The sequence below is a fragment of the Leptidea sinapis genome, chromosome 5 (genome assembly GCF_905404315.1).
Source record: "Leptidea sinapis chromosome 5, ilLepSina1.1, whole genome shotgun sequence".
NCBI classification, from domain to species: Eukaryota; Metazoa; Arthropoda; class Insecta; order Lepidoptera; family Pieridae; genus Leptidea; species Leptidea sinapis.
In genome coordinates, this window is record NC_066269.1 from 10,894,951 (window position 1) to 10,916,491 (window position 21,541).

General features: G+C 33.9%; 1 long non-coding RNA gene and 1 other non-coding gene across 2 annotated transcripts in view; both read right to left on the reverse strand.

Annotated features, from left to right (window-relative positions):
* Positions 1-21,541, reverse strand: part of LOC126964463 (uncharacterized) — a 147,891-nt gene that overhangs the window by 25,798 nt on the left and 100,552 nt on the right. The window contains exon 4 of the long non-coding RNA XR_007729382.1: positions 18,442-18,483. This is a non-coding gene — a long non-coding RNA (uncharacterized LOC126964463). The remainder of the gene's footprint in view (positions 1-18,441; positions 18,484-21,541) is intronic.
* Trnas-aga (transfer RNA serine (anticodon AGA)) lies at positions 21,005-21,078 on the reverse strand. Its single transcript has one exon. It is a non-coding gene; the product is annotated as a tRNA-Ser (tRNA).

Genomic DNA, 21,541 nt, shown 5'->3' on the forward strand with positions numbered 1-21,541 from the left:
TCCGTAAGTGCTCTGTAGTTATAATATAGTTATAGGCCTGTAGATTATATTATTTAAAAAAAAAAAACGAAAAATTCATGATCTAAACTTGCCACAAGTAAACCCATTTGAATACTGTACTTCTTATCTTAGCTGAAATGAATTCACTTTAAACCATGTTAGCTGTTATAGTTAAGATTTAAGTCAAATTTAACGTAACGTTGTAACAGTAACGTTGACATTAACTGCGGAATGTTTTGCACCATTGTATTCCTTGGCATAGTTAAAGTTAGACAGTGAAATATCAAGTCTATAATGTAAAATGCCGAAACTGTTAATATAGATTAAAAAAGTCGGTTTCTTGCCACTTCTTCTCATTAAATCTCAACTTTTGGTAAAATCTTCGACATTCATAAGAGTTATTTGACCTAATTTAATAAATGAAAAAAAAGTTTTAAATCAACTTAACGACTATATATTTTTAAGGAGATATAGTTTGTGTCTGTGGTATTTCGCTTATACAGGATGGCCGAGAAGTTAACGTCCAAAGCTAAAATTTGAAAGCCTCATGGTGATGAGTATCCGAATCACCCCTATGTATGTTCTACGATTTTGCGTAGTTTAGGAGATAATATTTTTCTTCCCTTTAATCAGCTTTTTTCACCTAATTGTGGCTTAGGACTTTTTTCAAATTTTTTTGAACACTTTTAGTTAATTTTATTGTTGATAATTATTAACTACAGTTGCAATAACCACATAAGAAACTATGAATAGTTTAGACAATGCGGAACTAGTTTAGAATTGAGTCGTAAGTTCAAGATAACTGCTTCAGCTAAATTCATGAAAATGTTCAAGGTATAAAAAATAAAATAAAATGGGTAGCCTATGGCTTCTAACTATTTTTAAAAACATCCCAGAACATTGGCTAATAAAATGAGCCAAATTCAAATTTTAGCTTTGGACGTCAACTTCTCGGCCAACCTGTATATTAAGATTAAGTAAAAAATATTTTCCCATAAAGTTCTAATACAACATGGTACAAGTAAAGCAAACTTAATTTCAACATCATTTGTTGCGGTGTCGAAGTACAAATAAAACGCTGAAAACGTTGCGTAAAAGCCTACATTGGAGTTTTTTCTATCGCGAAATTGTATTAATTATGTAAGAAAGTTAGTTAAGTATTATATTAATTTAAATAACGCTGACCACAGAAGGGACCATCCATAAATAACGTCACACGAATTTCATAATTTTTTGACCTCAAAAAAGTCAAATACAAATAAACTTAATTCTTTTGAATCGTCACTACAAGTATTTCTTTTAAACTACTGAACATACGATATGTTCCTAAAAAGTTGAGCTCGTGAGAAGAAGCTACAAGAAAATCAACGGCCACTCTTTTCAATCAATTAGAGTATTTTACAATGGCTGTAATATATATATATATATATATATAAATAGTTTGTAAGGTGCTGCATCCAATATATCAATTGGCAGTTGTAGAGACTGACTATAGATACGGCACAATACGTCAGCTGTATAGCTACAGATATACTGCTATAAGTATTTCAGTGACGCGATTTTAACAGATTTCACCCATCAAAAAAGTGTCTATCTTTATATATTGTTATTTTATTTATCGCGTGCGCCAGGCAAGATCATGTCGGTGACGCGAACCGATAAGATTTACCCCTACCAAAAGGTGCTAGACGCGGGTAAAGAAGTTTTCACTTCAAAAACGACTATTTTATTTTATTATCTACTAGCTGACCCGACAGACGTTGTTCTGTATATAATAAATAAAATAATGTTTTTATATGAATTTGTCAATAATATATCATAACATCAAAAATTACTCCTTAAAATATGCACCCTGCTGTTGTTATGAAATTGTTTCACAGCAGAACTGTCAAGAAATTATGTATGGACACATCAAAGGAAAAACAAATTTGTTGTTTTTATTTAATTTAGCAGCATTTTCCTATTTATTCACCTTTTAAACCTTCCCTGGACTTCCACAAATAATTCAAGACCAAAATTAGCCAAATCGATCCAACCGTTCTCGAGTTTTAGCGAGACTAACGAACAGCAATTCATTTTTATATATATAGATTATAATATAAAAGATAAATGAAACACATTAATACGAGACAGCGTGGGTTAGGCAAAGAAAGTGAAAATTGGACAATATCGTAGGATGTGCCCAATAACTACACAATTAAGTTATTTACGTTCCCAAGACATAATACGCCAAAAACGGGGTATATTTAAATCGTGTAACCTTGTAGGTCACGGGCGTTGGTACTTGGCACGCTCCAGTAAGCCACACATTGTTAACACACCTTTAGACTCGTCTCGTATGCTTGTATCAAATTCAAATTGAAATATTTTTATTCCATATAGGATGTGACATCACTTATTGAAAGTCAAAAACTACCACCCATTCCAAAACGAATGCCTCAGACTTGAGAAGAATGGGCGCGACAAACTCAGCGGGCTTTTTTCTTCATTGAAAAAATAAATTTATAAAGTAATATTGTACAATTAACTTATTATTTAATAGCCTGAGGGCGGTCGATTCATTCCCAATCTGTGGTATCATTAAGAAAGTCATTTATGTTATAGTAACCTTTACCACACAAACGTTTCTTAACAATTCTTTTGAATAACGTAATACTTTTGTTTTGGACATTTTCTGAGATCTTGTTGTAAAAGCATATACATCGCCCCACAAAGCTGCTGCTGAACGGCTGGACCGATTTGGCTAATTTTGGTCTTGAATTATTTGTGGAAGTCCAGGGAAGGTTTAAATGGTGAATAAATAGGAAAATGCTGCTAAATTAAATAAAAACAACAAATTTGTTTTTCCTTTGATGTGTCCATACATAATTTTTAATGAGAGAATTTATTGATGCACGGTTTGACAGTTCGGCTATGAAACAATTTCATTACGACAGCAGGGTGCATATTTTACGAAGTAATTTTTGATGTTATGATATATTATTGACAAATTCATATAAAACATTATTTTATTTATTATATACAGAACAACGTCTGTTGGGTCAGCTAGTATATTATATTTATGTCTGTTCCTGGTGTTAACATTATGGTTATGACAGTTTCTAGCAAATTCGCTTATGAGCTTATGAACATATATTACATTATCAACAATATATTGAGAAGCAACAGTATCTGTACCATCGAGATATAAAAAACTGTGTTTGTTCAAACCTCACTACTGAAGCACAGACTAGTAAAAAAATAAGGACTCCGCGCCGTGATATTACCAAGTGAAGCACCTTTATGCTAGTATGTGTGAGGTTACGGGGTATACCAGTTACACAATTTTTTCTCCCTTAAATAAAGATATATCCAGAAATACTTTTATATTATTGTTTTAACACTTTGAAACAACGCACAACGGCATTTTTAAAATATTTTATTGCGACGCAAACTGATCTGTCACAGACGATGGCAAATCTCATAATGGCGGCCGATCCGCTTGTATTAGTGTAAGTGTATGCGTGAGAGCTATGTATTTACACGTTTACCGGCTTGTTATGGTGCCTCACTGCTATGTAAGGTGACACGGAGTCCTTATTTTTTTACTCGTCTGTGTACAGAAGTGGACTCTTCATCAATGCGAGGTGAATAATATTTATTTAGTTATTAAGATTCACCAGTGATAATTATACTTCCACATAAGGTTTCACTTAAACTTATCCATACTTATAAGAGAATCCTCGAGGTTAATATAAACTTATCACGAAGTATCCTTACACAAACAATTAATTTAAGCTCTAAAGGTTAATACATAAAATATATGATTAATTATATATATGTAATTTTTTTTACTATCTTTTTTTGTTTCATTTCAGTTTTTTTTTTAAACTCGATTCGATAAAAAAAATAGCCTTAGGGCGGTCGCTCCATTCCCAATTTGTTCCCATTAAGATATATATAGTTAAACTAACATTTAGCACATAAACATTTTTAAACTATTGTTTTAAACTGTTAATTTTAACTTCACTGAAAATCATGAAATTATGCACAAAGTCAGTAAGGGGGGTTAGAAAACAGGACATTTTCAAGAGCCGCGCGATACTAATTTTGGTTGCCTCCACATGAAATTAATTATGACGAAATTAAGCTATTAACGGATAGAAAATCATTTCCAAGATTCTCGGAAAAGCAGAGAAAGAATTTGGGATCTTTGATTTTACCTACAAATCATTATTGCCAAATTATTTGTAGGCATTTATTGTTGTTTTAAATTATTTAACTTTTTCATAGACTTGGTATATTATTCTAAGTTCCCGACGGAGCGCGAAATGCTTTAAACGCGGACGAAGACGCAGGCAAAAGCTAGTATATTATTTATAATTATAATTACTGAATATCTATCACTGAAAATTATACCATAACCCCTTAGCGTAAGTTTAAATTGAATAGAACATTTATACGTCTAGATAGAGTGTGACAGCTGTGAAAATGGCGGAAAAAAATAGCGGTGAACTGTTAACCTCTAATTTGAGCAATGCACTAATACTAACACAAAGTGACATACAAATCGCGAGTGTAAGACGTAGCTTGTCACGCACACTAAAATAATAAAGCTTGGCTGTTTTCATCGGTTGTCTAACAGCAAGACGATATGTCAAGGCATAAAAAATTATGAAATGAAAGAAAGAAAGGTATGTTACACTTTTCATCACCATTTAACACAACTACAACATAATAATAAATGGTTGTATATAAAAAAAAACCAACATTATATTAATAAATTTTCTCAAAAATATTTTGAAATTGCTGCAAAATTATAAAAGGGATGTGACGAGCAGGACGTTCAGCTGATGGCAATTGCCCATTACAACGGATTCTTAAACAGGATTCTTAAAAAACCCAAAAATTCTAAGCGGCACTACGATTGCGCTCGTCACCTTGAGACAAAGATATTAAGTCTCATTTGACCTGTAATTTCACTAGCTACGGTGCCCTTCAGAACGAAACACAATAATGCTTACACATTACTGCTTCACGGTAGAAAAAGGTGAAAAAGGTACCCATAGCCGGCATCATGCACAAAGCCTCCCACTGGTAAAATGCTCTAAGTCACCCCTATTGTTTTTATGCACAAAAGCACAGGGCGTTGTCAATGCTTATATTATATTCCTATTGAATATTTTATGTGACTTGAGTATGACTATGATTCCAACGGACAATATTCTCACGTGATGTACAGTGAAGAACGAACAGCCTATGGAGTATGGACATCAGAATACCAGAGGTCAGCACTTGCGTTGCCAGCCTTTCTACTAAAACTTCTTAAGTCTAGAAGACCGAGGCAGTGTCTAATAATATGGAATTTTGCTAAAAATTACACCCATGTCACTATCCACTTCTAAACAAACAACCCAATTTGAAACACAGCATTTCAGAAAAAATTTATACAGTCTACTAGCTGACCCAGCAAACGTTGTGTTGCCGATATTAAAATCGCGATACAAAAGTAACTGTTGATCGTAGATTGGTGAAAATTTTAAGTTGTATGTATTTTTTAATCATAATCAAAAGAATTTAAAAAAATGTCAAACAAATAAAAAAAACGTGTGGACCACCCTTAACTTTTAGGGGGATGAAAAATAGATGTTGTCCGATTCTCAGACCTACCCAATATGCACTCAAAATTTCATGAGAATCGGTCAAGCAGTTTCGGAGGAGTTCAATGTTTAACACCATGACACGAGAATTTTATATATTAGATGTACATCAACATAGAAAAATTGATAATAAAAAAAATATTATGTGAACATTATAACAATATGAAAAAAAAAAATTAAAGAAACTTATGTAGCATAAGGGTTTTTAAATACAAAAGTAGAATTCTCAACAATATTAAAAGATCACCAAAATCAGCGTACGTGTGAGAATGGAGCATGGACCAGCCATCACTTAGCTATATCCAAGGGTAATTCATAGATCAAGAAAGCGGCTTAGTCTGATATTTCGAAAAAAACATGTCAATGTATGCGAAAATATCAACTACTGAAAAAGTAATATATAAAATACGCACGGAACCATAACCTACGTTTAACTTAAAGTTCACTCTAAGCCTTAATGATGTTATATATTAAAAACTTACCTTTAAGTCCTAATAAATAAAAATACACCAAGTTACTGCCGCAACAACTTCACACAATAACTTATCGCTTAATTTATGATTTACGAAAAAAATTGCAACAATAACACACGCATCCGTTCACTGCGAAAACTCGCAGACGACTAAATATTATAATGGGACTCCGAACTGCCAAATGACAGTTAACCATAGGTTCTACCATACTAAGTTAATTAAGCGAATTTCATCTGTACTACACAGGTAATAAGATTTAAAATACCATTTAGATAACATAAGGTTTCAATTGCCAACTGTTGTATAGTTTGAATTTGATTAATCATATTTTGTCAGTCAACGACGAAGTTTTGACTTGACTGTAGGTGACCACCTCTCCGACTATTTTTTTATCTTTTTTATGAGAAAAAGTGATAAGATCCGCGTGACTGGCTAAGGATTTTTGATTGATCCCAATATGAGCGACTATAATATAAGATGTTAAGTCATATATTTGCCCAGTTATGTCACTAGCTACGGTGCCCTTTCAAACCGAAACAATAATTCTTCTTCTTATTTAATATTATATCAACAATAATGTTATATGTTAGGTTAAATTTTATTTTCTAACTTATATATAAAATTCTCGTGTCCCGGTGTTTGTTACCAAAATCATCCAAAATCTATTTTTCTTACCCCTAAATGATAAGGGTGATCCACCCCTAAATATATCTTTTTGACAATTTTTTTTAAAATATGATTTAACATTGAAAATTACTTTAAATTTTCCCTTTTTAAGATCAACTCCTGTTTTCTAATCGCCATTTTTATATTAATAGGCATTTATTTTCTCAAAATTGATTTCTTTAGAATTCTTTTTGATGTCATTTCTAATAACTACTAGATACTATACTATACTACCGCTTCGGAAACAAATGACGCTCTGAGAGAGAAGAAGCGGCGCAAGAAAATCTCCCAGCATTCTTTCTTTGCGCTCTTTTCAATAAAAATATACAATATTGTACAATCATTTCTATCGCTATAAAATAATCACAATCTAGTCCCAGGCTGTCCGATCATTTAGATATTCAGCAGTGGAGTAATAGGATTTACGACAGAGCCATTATTTTATAAAACATTTAAATTTATTTATAGATAATGCCTGAACAGTAGCTGGGACTTTATTATAGAAGTGTATACATTTACCCTTAAAGCTATTATGTATCTTATGAAGCCTCCTAAAATTAGTTACAAGCAATCCCTTATTTCTAGTGTTATAATAATGAAAATCACTATTACGAGCAAAAAGGTGACGATTTTTGTGAACGTATATTAAATTTTCATAAATGTACTGACAATGAACAGTCATAATATTTATATTTTTTAATTTTTCTTTGAGAGACTGTCTATAACCAAGCTGATATATAGCACGAATCGAAAATATTATTCTGTTCGATCCACAGATCCGCAATAGGGTTGCAAGATGGCCATCGTAATAATTATTGTAGTACGATATATTCGGTAGGTCTGAGAATCGGTCGTGATCTATTTTTTATACCCCAAAAATTTTAATTATTGACTTTTTTATTACTTTAAATGGCAATACAACGTATGCTGGGTCAGCTAGTATTATTATAGATACAAGTAGATGCTCTTAACCATCACGGGCTATCCTGCCTAAAATCAGCAGGCCGTAGCAGTCGTCACGCCAGCATTAATGAAGTCATCCGCAGGGCAATTGCCGCTCTTAATATACCAGCTGTTCTAGAGCCAAATGGTATTACCAGCCGCGATAGTGTCATGACTTACGGAATTATATTGTGGGGTAGGGCTGCAGATATTGAAAACATATTTGTGCTGCAGAAAAGAGCAATTCGAGCAGTCTATAAAATGCGTTCAAGGGATTCATTGAGAGAAAAGTTTAGTGAAATAAATATTATGACAGTACACTGCCAGTACATATACGAGAACCTCCTATACGCCCATAAAAATATTAGCCAATTTAAAAAGAATAGTGATGTACACAGTGTCAATACTCGAAACAAACATAAACTCGTAATTCCATCTACTTGGCTCTGTAAAATTGCTAAATCTTTTAAAGTGGATTGTGTTATATTTTATAATAAACTCCCAAATGAAATTAAAATGTTACCTGTTAAAAAATTTAAATGTATCGTAAAAATAAATTAACATCTAAGGCCTATTATAATGTGAAAGATTATTTGAATGATAAAGATAGTTGGAATTAATGTTCTAAATTTTGTTAATGAATATTGTTATACTCATTTGAATGCTATTGTAACTTTTGTACTTCATCCCGACTTGCACTTATAAAGTTTTACAGTGAATAAAGATTTTTTGACTTTGATGGCAAGCGTCCTGATGGAATGACCCTGGTGGCTTGGGCACGGGGAAGTACGCTGGTGTGGGACGCTACTGCGACAACACTCTGACTCCTTCTCTTGTCCAAGTTAAATCAGTTGGTGCTGGGACTGCTGCTTCGACTGCCAAATTTGCAAATATGTCGGTCTCACTGAGTCTTACATCTTTGTGCCGCTTGGTGATGAGACACTTGGCCTGTGGGGCCTAGAGGCACGGCTAATGTACAAAGTACTATCTACGCGCCTCAATAGGGCTACTGGTAACCCAAGTGCTGGAAGCTATTTCAGTCAACGGATCAGCCTATCTATCTTGATTTAATATAATCATAGTATTGTAAATATAGTTATTATAATTATTAATTGGAATTTATTAGTGTTATTGTAGAGTATGTAAGCAAAATGATACTTTTAACACGCTTTTTATCAGCTTCACCTGTATGTATATTTGTTTGTAACCGACTCATTTGGGCGCGATTTTGACCCACTTTATACGGTCAGATTTCGTTCAAACTTCGTTGATTTATCGAGGACCGATGACAATACATTAATTTGATGAAATTATTCCATTTTTCAATTTGCAAAATAAGATTTTTGTTAACTTATATAATTTTCATCTACAGTCGATAAGGCAGGAATTGATATTAATTTTAAATCTTTGACTGAGTTATCTAATATTAGAAAATTTCCGAATACCATTTTGTGCTTTTCAGCGTGTTTTTAGTTTTTTTTTACTATTATATAATATATTTTAACAAATACTGCAAAGTCTAACCTAGGTCACTTTCGTACTCTTAATAGAATTGTTCGCACTTTATAGTCTCTAATTAATATGTTAAAAAAATAAATAAATTAAAAGAATCCTGAGCGGCACTGGATTGTAATGTGCAGGGCGTATCAATAACTATCAACTGAACGTCCTGCTCGTCTCGTATTATTGTCAGTCTCTCTTTCCAGAGTTAAGTTAGGCGAGTCAAGATCTCCTGAGCATGCCTCGTGTAGAGGGCAAAATACGTATCCAATTGGTTAAAGAGAAATCTTAGCGGTCACTTAAGACAACATTTATTTAACTATGAATTTCCGCAATATAGCGCTTAATTCAACAAAATTGTTTGAATATTTCTAAAAGTGCTTAAAACAGTAAATCTTAAAAGCCGCAATAGAGGCCTAGTTTAGAAATCCGACAAGAAAAAAAGTAAACTGTGATTTTTGAGTATTTAATTTACGATTTTTATGATTGTCTCGCCCGCGTTAGCGCGATGGTATGTTGTTTTAGATCTAAGCCTCTGCTAATATTGCAGCGACACAATGCCGGATTTGGAGGCCCTGGGGCAACAAAAGACTGGACCATGGCCCCAAATTAAACGCACAATTTTTTAAGTAAAGAAATAATCTATATTTGTTAATAATCATTTATATTTTTTAATATTTTTATAATCATGTTTGTACAAAGTAATAGCAGGTAATGGTAGAACACAAAAAAAAAATAATTTTGTTTTCAGAAGTTGTAATTCCTCCTCCTCTTAATCCGGCCCGGATTTAACTCAATCTGTACTGTTATAACACAATTTATAGAAAATAGTTTTGTAATTATTACGTTTTTTTAAAATGACTGATTCTTTCCCGTTACATACGACCTATATATCATAATTAGACATTGTTAATAGAATAATTAAAGATACAATAATTAACACATATTTTAATATTTAAGAATTAAAAAAAAAATACTTCACCTTCAAGTTTTTAGCCAGCAGCTGTTTTCACTGAAGATAAAATAACGATGGTAAAATAAATATGTATTTTTATATGATGTTATGAGACGAATTTGAACTACATATATCTGTTGGTCAGTGATACGCCCAAAAGACTGCGATGAAGGTACGTTCAGGATTATATATATGTATATATCAGTTACCTTGAGATATAACATGTTACATTTCATTAGCCCTGTAAGGTCACTTGCTACAGCGCCCTTTAAACAATAACGTTCCATATATATATATATGAACCCGACAGACGTTGTCCTGTATACACGTCTTAAATGTGAAAAATCGGTCCAGCCGTTAGGAGGAGTTCACTAACATACACGTGAGCAGGAGAATTATATTATATGGACGGAATTGAGAATCTAAACCAATCTCAAATTCAATGGAACACACAAAAAAATCATCAAAATCGGCTGTTAAGGAGGTAGTTCAATTGTGAATCTAAAGCATTCTCGAAACCACCTTTTTTTTTTTAAATGATAATAAGGGACGAGAGGAGCAGGACGTTCAGCTGATGGTAATTGATATGCACTGCCCATTACAATGCAGTGCCGCTCAGGATTCTTGAAAAACTCAAAAATTCTGAGCGGAACCACAATTGCGCTCGTCACCTTGAGACATAAGGTGTTAAGTCTCATTTGCCCAGTAATTTCACTAGCTACGGCGCCCTTCAGACCGAAACACAGTAATGCTTACACATTACTGCTTCACGGCAGAAATAGGCGCCGTTGTGGTACCCATAATCTAGCCGGCATCCTGTGCAAAGGAGCCTCCCACTGAGCCTGAAGAAACGCACCAATCTCAAATTCACTGGAACACACAAAAAATCATCAAAATCGGTCCAGCCATGTAGGAGGTAGTTCAGTTGTGAATCTAAACCATTCTCGAATCCACCTAAAGACACACAGAAAGTTCCATTAAAATCGGTCCAGCCGCCAGGAGGAGTTCAGTTACAACAGACGCACAAAAGAAATATATATATTAAGATAGACAAATCACGTCGTATAAAAACAAAGCCGAAATATGGAACATGCCACAAATTTTACCATAATAAGCCGCATAATAACTGCTGTATGTATATACATTGCCGCATTTACTCCAGTTGCTTAAAATATTTTTGGTGAATAAGCAGCAATGTAAAACATTTATTCAGTTCATTATATACACACGTTTAAGGAGAAAAGTGTGCTTACATTGTCTTTAAGCACACTTTTTCCGTTCCGCTATCAGGATGTGATATATCCTTATGTATAGAACGTCATGGCCTTTAAACAATCATTCTTGCACATTGCTTGCTTGACGGCAGAAAAAGGCAGTATAACATCTGGAAGCCATAATATAACAACCATTCATGAATAATTATAGAAATAGAAATATATTTACTAACCATAAGGAGCGACAATAACATAACATATTGCAACAGTGCACCAGTGGGAGGCTCCTTTACACAGGATGCCGGCTAGATTATGGGTACCACAACGGCGCCTAATTCTGCCGTGAAGCAGCAATGTGTAAACATTATTGTGTTTCGGTCTGAAGGGCGCCGTCGCTAGTGAAATTACTGGGCAAATGAGACTTACGTCTCAAGTTTTTGGTTTTTCCAAGAATCCTAATTTAATCCATTGTAATGGGCAGGGCGTATCAATTTCCATCAGTTGAACGTGCTGCTCGTCTCGTCTCTTATTTTCATAAACGTAAACGTCATGAACATCAGTTCGTAAAAGGGCTTTGATATAGGGAGAAGAACTGATCAGAAACTCCCAGAGCATCTATTAAATTCTCCATATTAATAATTCTTAAACTTTGGCTGATATAATTTTCTTTTTCTTATACTTTTTGTTTTGTTCCTTGCTCTTTTTTTCTCATGAACTAAAAATAGACATTTTCCTTATGCTAAAAGATTCACAGCGATGTGCGATTATTCGTAATTAAAATAAAATTTACATGTCATTTGCATTACAGTTGCAGTGCAGTTATGCTATAAATAGCTTATAAAATCAAAATAATTTAAGACTGGGATCAACATATTTTGTGTCAGAAATTTAACAGGTTTTGAAGTTATACTTCTTAAGGCGCGTTATGATAAAATTATGAGAGTGAAATTATGAGATGCGCGCGCATCACTGTAACACAAAACTAACAGATTGAAGTTGGTTCCTAAAATTTTATGACGTTTGCGACATTCGTTATTTTTTTTGGTTACTTCCTCCATTATAAGGACAGGCAAAGGGTTCAAGCCCATACAGCCGCTCTAAGAAATATACTGAAATACTTTAAAATTGCGTTTACATATATTATAAATGATATGTGAAACAATGAAGCTGTAAATGTTGATTTAAAAGAGTGAAAATGAGTTTATTGCCACTTCTTCTCATTCAAGCTCAACCTTTCGCAAAGTGGCGGTGAATGTAAAAAGAAATGAAAACTTGACATTCATAAGTGTCATTTCCTTGGCCAACAGGATTAAAGTGATTTGGAATAAAGCTATTTTAAATGGACTGTCTAATTAGATTAAGTAATATTCTTTTTAATCAGTTAGTCCAATTAGAATAAAACTTTACAGTTTAAAGCGAAGGCTTAATAAGAATCCGATTGGTTCACAAATCGAAAAAACTATTTGAATAGTTAGATCCCTTGACTCTCACCACGGAGCTCTCGGTTCGATTCTCTCGTATATAGATTTTATATATTTATACAAAGTTCAACAACGATTTTCTGACTCCTCTGGTGTTACAAGAGATGCATTCCCTGCATATATCACATACCATAGGGATTCTTATGATTGGTCGATTGTCCTTTAGCATAAAAAAGAACTTAGGAAATACGCCTAAAATTCAATGTCAATATAAGATATCTCCGGCAGACGTAGCCAACACCCAATCAGTTAGTGAGCGAATTGGTTTCATATCGAAAGAGTGAATATTTTACTAATTCACTCCATGTAAACTTGGAAATGCAAATAAAACTTGAAAAAGTACAAATTTGGTACCTAACTCGTAAAAACATAAGCAAAACTGCCAAATTATTGAATTGGAAAGTGGACAAACGAGAAGAATGTTTTTTATTAAAAAACATCTAATTCAGAAAAACACGATATCTCAATGAAAAATCTTAAAATAAGCAACGTTCTTTCTATTAGAAAATAATATATTAGTTAATCTAAAAACATTCAAAAATCTTCTCTGCAAACATTTTGTTAAAAAAAACGAATATATATTATTGTAAAAAACCTGAAACCCGTATTTGACAATCGCCGGTTACAGCAGGAACTGTTCTGCGGAATGCTTGAAAACAGGGTAAATAAGGAAATGTTTATGCGTTCAAAACAACTTTATGAATGTAAAAAAATGCTAGTACATATGTTGAATGCCATCATAAACATAACAAGTCTCGCAACTCAGTTTTTCTACCTCAAAAAGTTGTGAGATCCATGTAAAACCAAGTCGGTCAATTTATTCAGCCCCAACTTAAAGGTTTCTTTCTGTCTTAAGTGATTACGTAAATAGCTAACCTAGTGACATCTTACATCTTTTATGTTTCAAATAAATTGATTAACTTGTCGCAGTATTTCTAGACTAATTGAAAGCCTTTGACACAGTTTGATTGATAATTGTCACCCTTATGCAAAAATTAGAAGCATACGGGTTTTAGGGATTATACTGGAATGGTTTACCAGCTATCTGATAGATAGAAGAAATGTGTTAAACTTAGTGACCTTAGTAGTCAACTTAGTGACCTGCGACCAATATATTTCGGCGTGCCACAGGGCAGCGTTTTAGATCCTATCCTCTTTTTATTGTATATTGATGATATCATGCTTATTCCATTACAAAATGCCGAAATCCGATGATATATATCCGCTGGTGGCACAGCTATTGTTTTCCACGGACTCTCTTGGGAGATTGTTTACGACTGAGGACAGATAGTCGTTGGGACAGTAAAGTCCTCGAATGGCGACCACCTCCGCGCCCTCCACACGATGGACCGACGATCTGTTCAAGATCGCCGGAATACGGTGAATGAGGTCAGCGCAAGACTGATCGTCGTGGAAATTTTGTGGTTAGTTCATAGAACTAACTTAAGTTTGATTATTAGTTAATTATATTAGAAGATAAATTTAATAATCAATTTAAATAATCCAAAGAAAAAAAATTTCATAAGTTTGTATTCGAATTGGTATTCAATATGCATACTTTATATGTGTATTTGTATATTTTTATAGCGGCTGATGAAATACTCGCATAATACAATTATTTTTACTTTTACGGTGCATGTGGATTGATGCATCTACTGTAATCAATAGCTCATGTGTTTTATTTTTAATATTTTTCGTTGAGCTATCAAGTGATGATGAATAATTTAACGTTAAAAAATACTGCCAAGAGTTTCGTGCCACTTCTTCTTATGAAAAATCAACCTTCCGAAGCGATTGCGAAACAACTTCTTCTACAACACGGATAAACGTGTTCAACTTTATTAAAGAAAACATACCAGACTCCACAAGAAAAATTTCAGGATATATGTTGGACATATTCTTTCCACTAGCCGTGCCCGCCCGCTTCGCTGGCCAAATTTTAAAAGTAAAAAAACGTTGGAATTCGAAAAACATTAACCAACTAGGATAAATTTCCCATCGATTGGTGGTAGTTTCATGTCGATATGATCAGTGGCTTAGGCGTGAAAGAGCCTCAAACAAAGACCATTTTTATTATGTATTTTTTTCCTGTTTGTCCACACTTATTTAACTTGTTTAGCCGTTAAAGAGAAACAGATAGTTGGTAAGATAATTATTTACTATAGTTTTAATGGGATTGGAGCACTGAAAGTGGACATAAACTGTTGTAAAGTGATCACCCTCACTCTCTTGTACCACCAGGGGAGTTTGAATTTTATACGCTTTTTTAATTTCATATTATTTGGAAACGCTTAGCAAAGAATTATGAATTTAATACATTCATTATACAAAGAAAGCGCCTAAATATATTACATAAAAAATAAAAAAAATATTCAAAATCGTCAGCCGATTAGGCAGCTACACAAAGGATAAAAAGCATAAGCGATGACCTCTTCCTTTTGTATGTCGGTTAAAAATAAAGAAAATCACCCCTTACACGATTATAAACAAGGGCAAATGAAGTGTCGCTATTGGATATATTTAAATGGGGGCCAGAATCAACCAATCAGGGAACACTTTCACCCCACAGGAGAAATGCCACGTCACACATCGATTTCGAAATGGGGATATTACATGGCAGAGTGTTTAAGCGTAGAAATATCTGTAAGAACGACCATTACTTATTATTACCACCGACCGACCATTACGTTATTTGATTTGCAATTCTTGGCCTGATTCCACCAATAACACTAAAAACTGATTAATAATATATTTACCAGTGGGAGGCTCCTTTGCACAGGATGCCAGCTAGATTATAGGTACTACAACGGTGCCTATTTCTACCGTGAAGCAGTAATGTGCAAGTTTAATGTTCCGGCCTGAAGGGCGCCATTGAAATGTCATTGAATTAATTTAATCAAGATTAAACATAAAGATCTAGTAACCAATACATTATAAAAGGCATTTACGTAAACCGAGATTACACGTCAAATATATGGTTCGTAACAAATAGCTGTCAAACCTACCTACCGTCAACAAGTGTAAATATACTTGATTAATAAATCTATATTTCTACGTCCAACTAGCTAAACTCAGCCACTCTTTGCGGTGGATGAACTTTATGCAGAGGGTTAATTATTATTAGACAGGTCGTAGTTGTGGGAGACTTATGAGCACAGGATATCGGCTGGTGCCCCCTAGCGGCACCTCTTTCTTCCATAGCAATGGCCAGGGAATCACTCATCATCAAGAAAACGTACCTATTGCTCGTCTCGTCATTTTTTTTCGTAAAAACATCAACAACAACAAACAGTGTACAACAGAAATGGATATATATAGCAGCCTAATTTAACTCTAGCAATCGGTATTATGTATATCAGTTTGCCCTTGGCATAAGCCTCCCCTAAGACGACGATACCATTTAGTCATAATCTTTGTACAATTTGGCTTTCTTACTCCTGAGTGTATCCAGTCCATTTCTGAGTTTCGCAACGCCTGTCGTTTTCTTGATATAAAAAACGTTAGTTTTTTACTGTCTTTTAATCCTTGTCTCCTCTCCATCAAATTATAACTTTTCTTTGTTTTCGGTTTAGACCCATATCTGACAGCCATAACTCTAATAGTTAAGCACATGACTTGTGAATAAAACATATCCCTTTTGGGAAGATAGGTTAGAGAAGAATAAATGAGTTAAAAAGTGCCTGGACTCTACATCAAACGAAAAAAAGAAACTGCAAGTAAAGGAAAAGGGCTGCTAGAATTAATCTGATACATATATGTTAATAGAGCCAATTTACAATGTCCAGCACCTTTAATCGCGTTTTATCTACGGCTACGTTCGATTTATGTTGGGAATTACTAGTAGGAGTTATTTACTTGCTTACACATTTAAACTGAGTTTAAAATTTATTGATTTAAAATTGAGTGAAACAAACCTTTGAATAGTATTTTCACCACAAACCTTATATAATTTGTTTTGTATATTACAGCCATTGGAAAATACTCTATTGATTGAAAAGAGTGGCCGTTGAGTTTCTTGTACATTCTTCTCACGATCTCTACTTTTTCCGAACATAATATGGTACATTCAGTAAATAAAAAAAAAATATAGTGACGTTTCAAAAGCGCTTAGTTTAAGCCTAATTGAAAACAGTTTATTTGACTTTCGCTTTGAGCTAGACATACAAAAGACAATACAAATACTTCAGGGGCAACAATGAAATCTGAAGTAAAAAACGTAGATGTAAGAAAGAAAATATGCAGACAAATTGAGGAAATTATCCTTTCTCTTTTATGCCAAGAGGAAATAGTAGCAGCATGTTTTCCATACAAATATTTCTACTGTTTTCTCCTTGGTTTCAACCCTATAAATTTTTATTTCAAATCAGACTAATTATTATTGTTATCGATTCGTATATCTGTGTCGTTTTTTTATGTTTTTGTGAGCTAACATTATTAGGCTGCAAACAGAAGCCTAGTATACAAATCTTTCAACAATAAGCGTAATCCTTAATAATAAAAAATAAAATAGTCTAAAACAGAATATTTCCGTTACATTCGGTTTTCAAAATTTCGATACGATTGGTTAAGTATTGGAGGTGGTATTAATTGAGAACGAAAACCAGATTTTGTGTTTTTTACTCATGATTTTATATATACAAAAAATACGAACAAACGATAGTATTTTTATTAATTTATTACATGATCATGGGCTAGTATCGTCGTGGACATTTATTTGTCCGTCAACACATAAAAAATTAATAAAATATAAATAATGTACCTAAAGCCCAGATCATCATATTTTTTAAAACAAGCTTTCACTTCGTCTAGATTATTGAAAGTCCCAACTAAACTAGTAGGTATTACTTATAATATCTTCACAAGCAAAGCCTGGAGGCAAGATTAGTGCTTATATAAAGCAGTTTGCGTTCATGTAAGTGGAGGAGACCGGCGCAGGATTCAAACTTGGGACCGTGTCATTGCCTCGTGAACTTTAGTGCGTTTCCATTCGCATTGAGCGAGATTTGATTTCGCGAATTATTTTTTATGTCATTAGAGCGAATGGTAATGGAATAATTAAATCACGGGAGCATTGCCGGCCTTAAAGGTAAATGCGTTATCTGAAGGTAACCAAGGCGTATAAATTCAATAATATCAACTGTATTTACTTAGCGGTTTTGCGACCTCTATTTTCACATGCATCTATACTAGCAAACCCGATGTTACCTTTACCAAAAGTAAATATGAAAACAAATCTAAGAGAATTGTGAATATTTTAGGGTTATAACCACATTTACGTGATATGCAAACTTTATTACATTTTTTTACAATGGAACACTGTCGGAACGTCACCAACCATCTCATACAAATGCAAAAATCTCTTCAATATCGGCTAATAGATTGTATGGATTAAGCCTATTATTTTGATTTATAGGAAGACCTTCTATACTATATTATATTGGATAAGACTAACAAATAGATAAATTGAAAACACACGATTACAGCAGTGAAATTAATATTAACAGCAAAAATTTAAGACGCTGTAAATCAACATTACAATATTTGGTTTAAAAACAAAAAAAAATTACTTACTTCTCGTCTTGCTTCACAGTGCCCAAGAAGATCATCATATATCTGGAATAAACAAATAATAAATATTAATTTTAAATTTAATGTCACAGTTTTTACAATTTTAATACAAATAAATTCTCTCTTCTTTCTCTCTTTTCCAAAGTCAGCAGTTATCAGTCTTAGGCGATCGCTTCATATTTTTGGAATTTTAATGGAATATGGACGCAATGAACTTGTGTGAAAGTGATCATTATTTCTCCAGAATTTTCGAAACATCACCGGAACTAACATAATATTGCCAGTCCGTAAATACACTTTTTTGTACTCTACCTTTGTTTTAAGCTCTATGAGCTGTTTAAGTATATCCTCCATGATGCGGGCTTTCGAGGAGCTCAAGACATAAAGCATTTGCAATAATGTCGAAAACTAGAAGGTCATAAGAGAATAAAGCGAAACCAACTTTATGACCAGATATAAAGATGGTTTCATATTTAATACGGAAGGATGCTCCATGAGAAAGATGCTATAAATTTTACGGGAAAAACCCAATATACACTTAAATAATGAAACTTAGTTGACAAGTTGAACAGTATGTTTGAGCAGACACTTATAAAGTTACATAAATTATATTAAAGTGAAATCAATTTTGTTCATCATGGTCGGTTATTCACACGAGTAAAATAAAAACTCAAAATCATTATAGAATCGTATCGTGCGAGAATGGAAACGAGCTGCGTATCTCGGTAGCCGCAAAACCGGTCTATTTGCACCGCACCGTATTGAGATATACTGTGTATAATATAGATGCCGGATCCCGCATCTGTCTGTATACACGTAGGTATATACATATCTGTTGGCTTTTTATTAAAACAAAATACAGTGGACTGCATTTATAACCGCCTCGGTTTTAAAGACATTTTGAAGTGAAAACGTTTTGAGGCACACTAAGATTCAATACCCACGAAATAAGGAACTTTATTTAGTGGGTATTGAATGAGAATGAGCTGTCACGCTCAGTTACGAAGCGGTCGTTCAGGTAAAGTCAGCTCAAGTATTGTTAATATTCAGTAAGTTTTTTGCATCCGCAATTATGTTATAGGCTATCTGTGGCATCAATTTTAGATTCGAAGGTTATAATCTATAGAGCCTATTTAGATTTTGCTCAGACTTTACTTACATAAAACTTAGCGGAGTGTAAGCTTAGCATGATGTTTGATATCGTTTTTATAGTCATTTGTCATAATACCAGTGGGAGGCTCCTTCGCACAGGATGCCAGCTAGATTATTATTAGCCTATTTCTGCCGTGAAGTAGTAATATGTAAACATTGCTGTGTTTCGGTCTGAAGGGCGCCGTAGCTAGTGAAATAACGGGGCAAATGAGATTAAACATCTTATCTCTCAAGGTGACGAGATTTTTCAAGAATCCTGAGTGGCACTATGCAAATGGGCAAGGCGTATCAATTACCATCAGCTGTATGTCCTGCTCGCCTCGTCCCTTAATTTCATAAAAAAAAATAAAAAAAAAAGTCAAGTTCGCGTCTTATCACATTTAGCTATAGATCATTGCCTATGATTTCTGCATTAGTCACACACACACGCCTGTCATTTGCTTCACTGATACCGCAAATGTCGGGCAGACATAAAAGTTTTGGTACCTTCGACCGACTATAAAGAAAAATGGTATTCAAGGGCAGAAGTTTGAAAGCACTTAACTGCACGTCATTATTATTAATCCTCGGCTTCGCTTCGGGCATAATGACCCGACAGACACTGTTCTGTTAATAGAAAAAAATGATGCAAGTATGCGGGAACAAATGCATGTGTGTGTGATGAAAAGTGAAAATCCAGCCGCCCATATACAATAGGAGAAGTCAAAAGATTCTTTGTAGGCTTTTACGGGAGGAGTTGGACGCATGAGTGCAGATGAAACCCGGTTGCATATTTATCGATGTCATACTTCTTTTGGCGCGTTAGGGAAATATTATTAGAGTGAATTATTACGTTACCTGGTCAAGTAGACCATATGTATCATACTTACCAGAGGGAGGCTCCTTTGCACAGGATGCCGGCTAGATTACGGGTACCACAACTATTTCTGCCGTGAAGCAGTAAAGTGTAAGCATTACTGTGTTTCGGTTTGAAGGGCGCTGTAGCTAGTGAAATTACTGGGCAAATGAGACTTAACATCTTATGTCTCAAGGACGAGCGCAGTTGTAGTGTCGCTCAGAATTTTCGGGGTTTTTCAAGAATCCTGAGCGACAATGCATTGTAATGGGCAGGGCGTCTCAATTTCCATCAGCTGAACGTCCTGCTCGTCTCGTCCCTTAGTTTAATAAAAAATACTTCAGCTACCAAGCTTCTTGTAACTCATATGTCTCCTGAACCACAATTAATGGACGAGAGTTAAATGAATTTCAATATATTATAATTTAAATTTATATACATACACACATAAAATAAAAATAATAATTCCTCTCTAATTGTATAAAAAGAATTTAATGATAAATAATTTCTTATGTTTTTAAAATGACAAACCTCAATTCTGGGATTAATTACACAAATAAAACTGAAAACATAATTTTATAAACGATGCGGGACTCGAACCCGCGCCCTCTCACGTTCTGTGCGAGCGCTCTTTCCAACTGAGCCAACCGTTCGAGTGACGTATAGTTTATAAAATCTTATCTATATGCTTTTTTTAACTGTCAGGTTGTGGCTTCATCTGCAGGATCTACTTTACAGTTGATAACCTGCTCAAACCCAAGAGTTGAACAAAGCATACAAGATTTTTATAAACGAAATTTTGTTTTCAGTTTTATTTGTGTAATTTAATGAAGTTTAATTGCACGTTATTTAACTAAATTATAATATTTTCATTGGTCGTATTTAATACCCTTTATTACAATATTTTTTTTTTCTACAAACGTAAAATAGCAGACGGGCTTTTTTAAAGAATTTTTGTTTTGTAACGCCAAAGTAGAATTACTTCTTGCGTGCGTACATAAGTATAAAAACATTTTTTATTGCGATTGTGGTGATATAATGCATAAAGGTCGCCATGTCGTAGGTATGTCGCATACCATAACTATATCTTCGTGTATTTATACTTCACCTTACTTT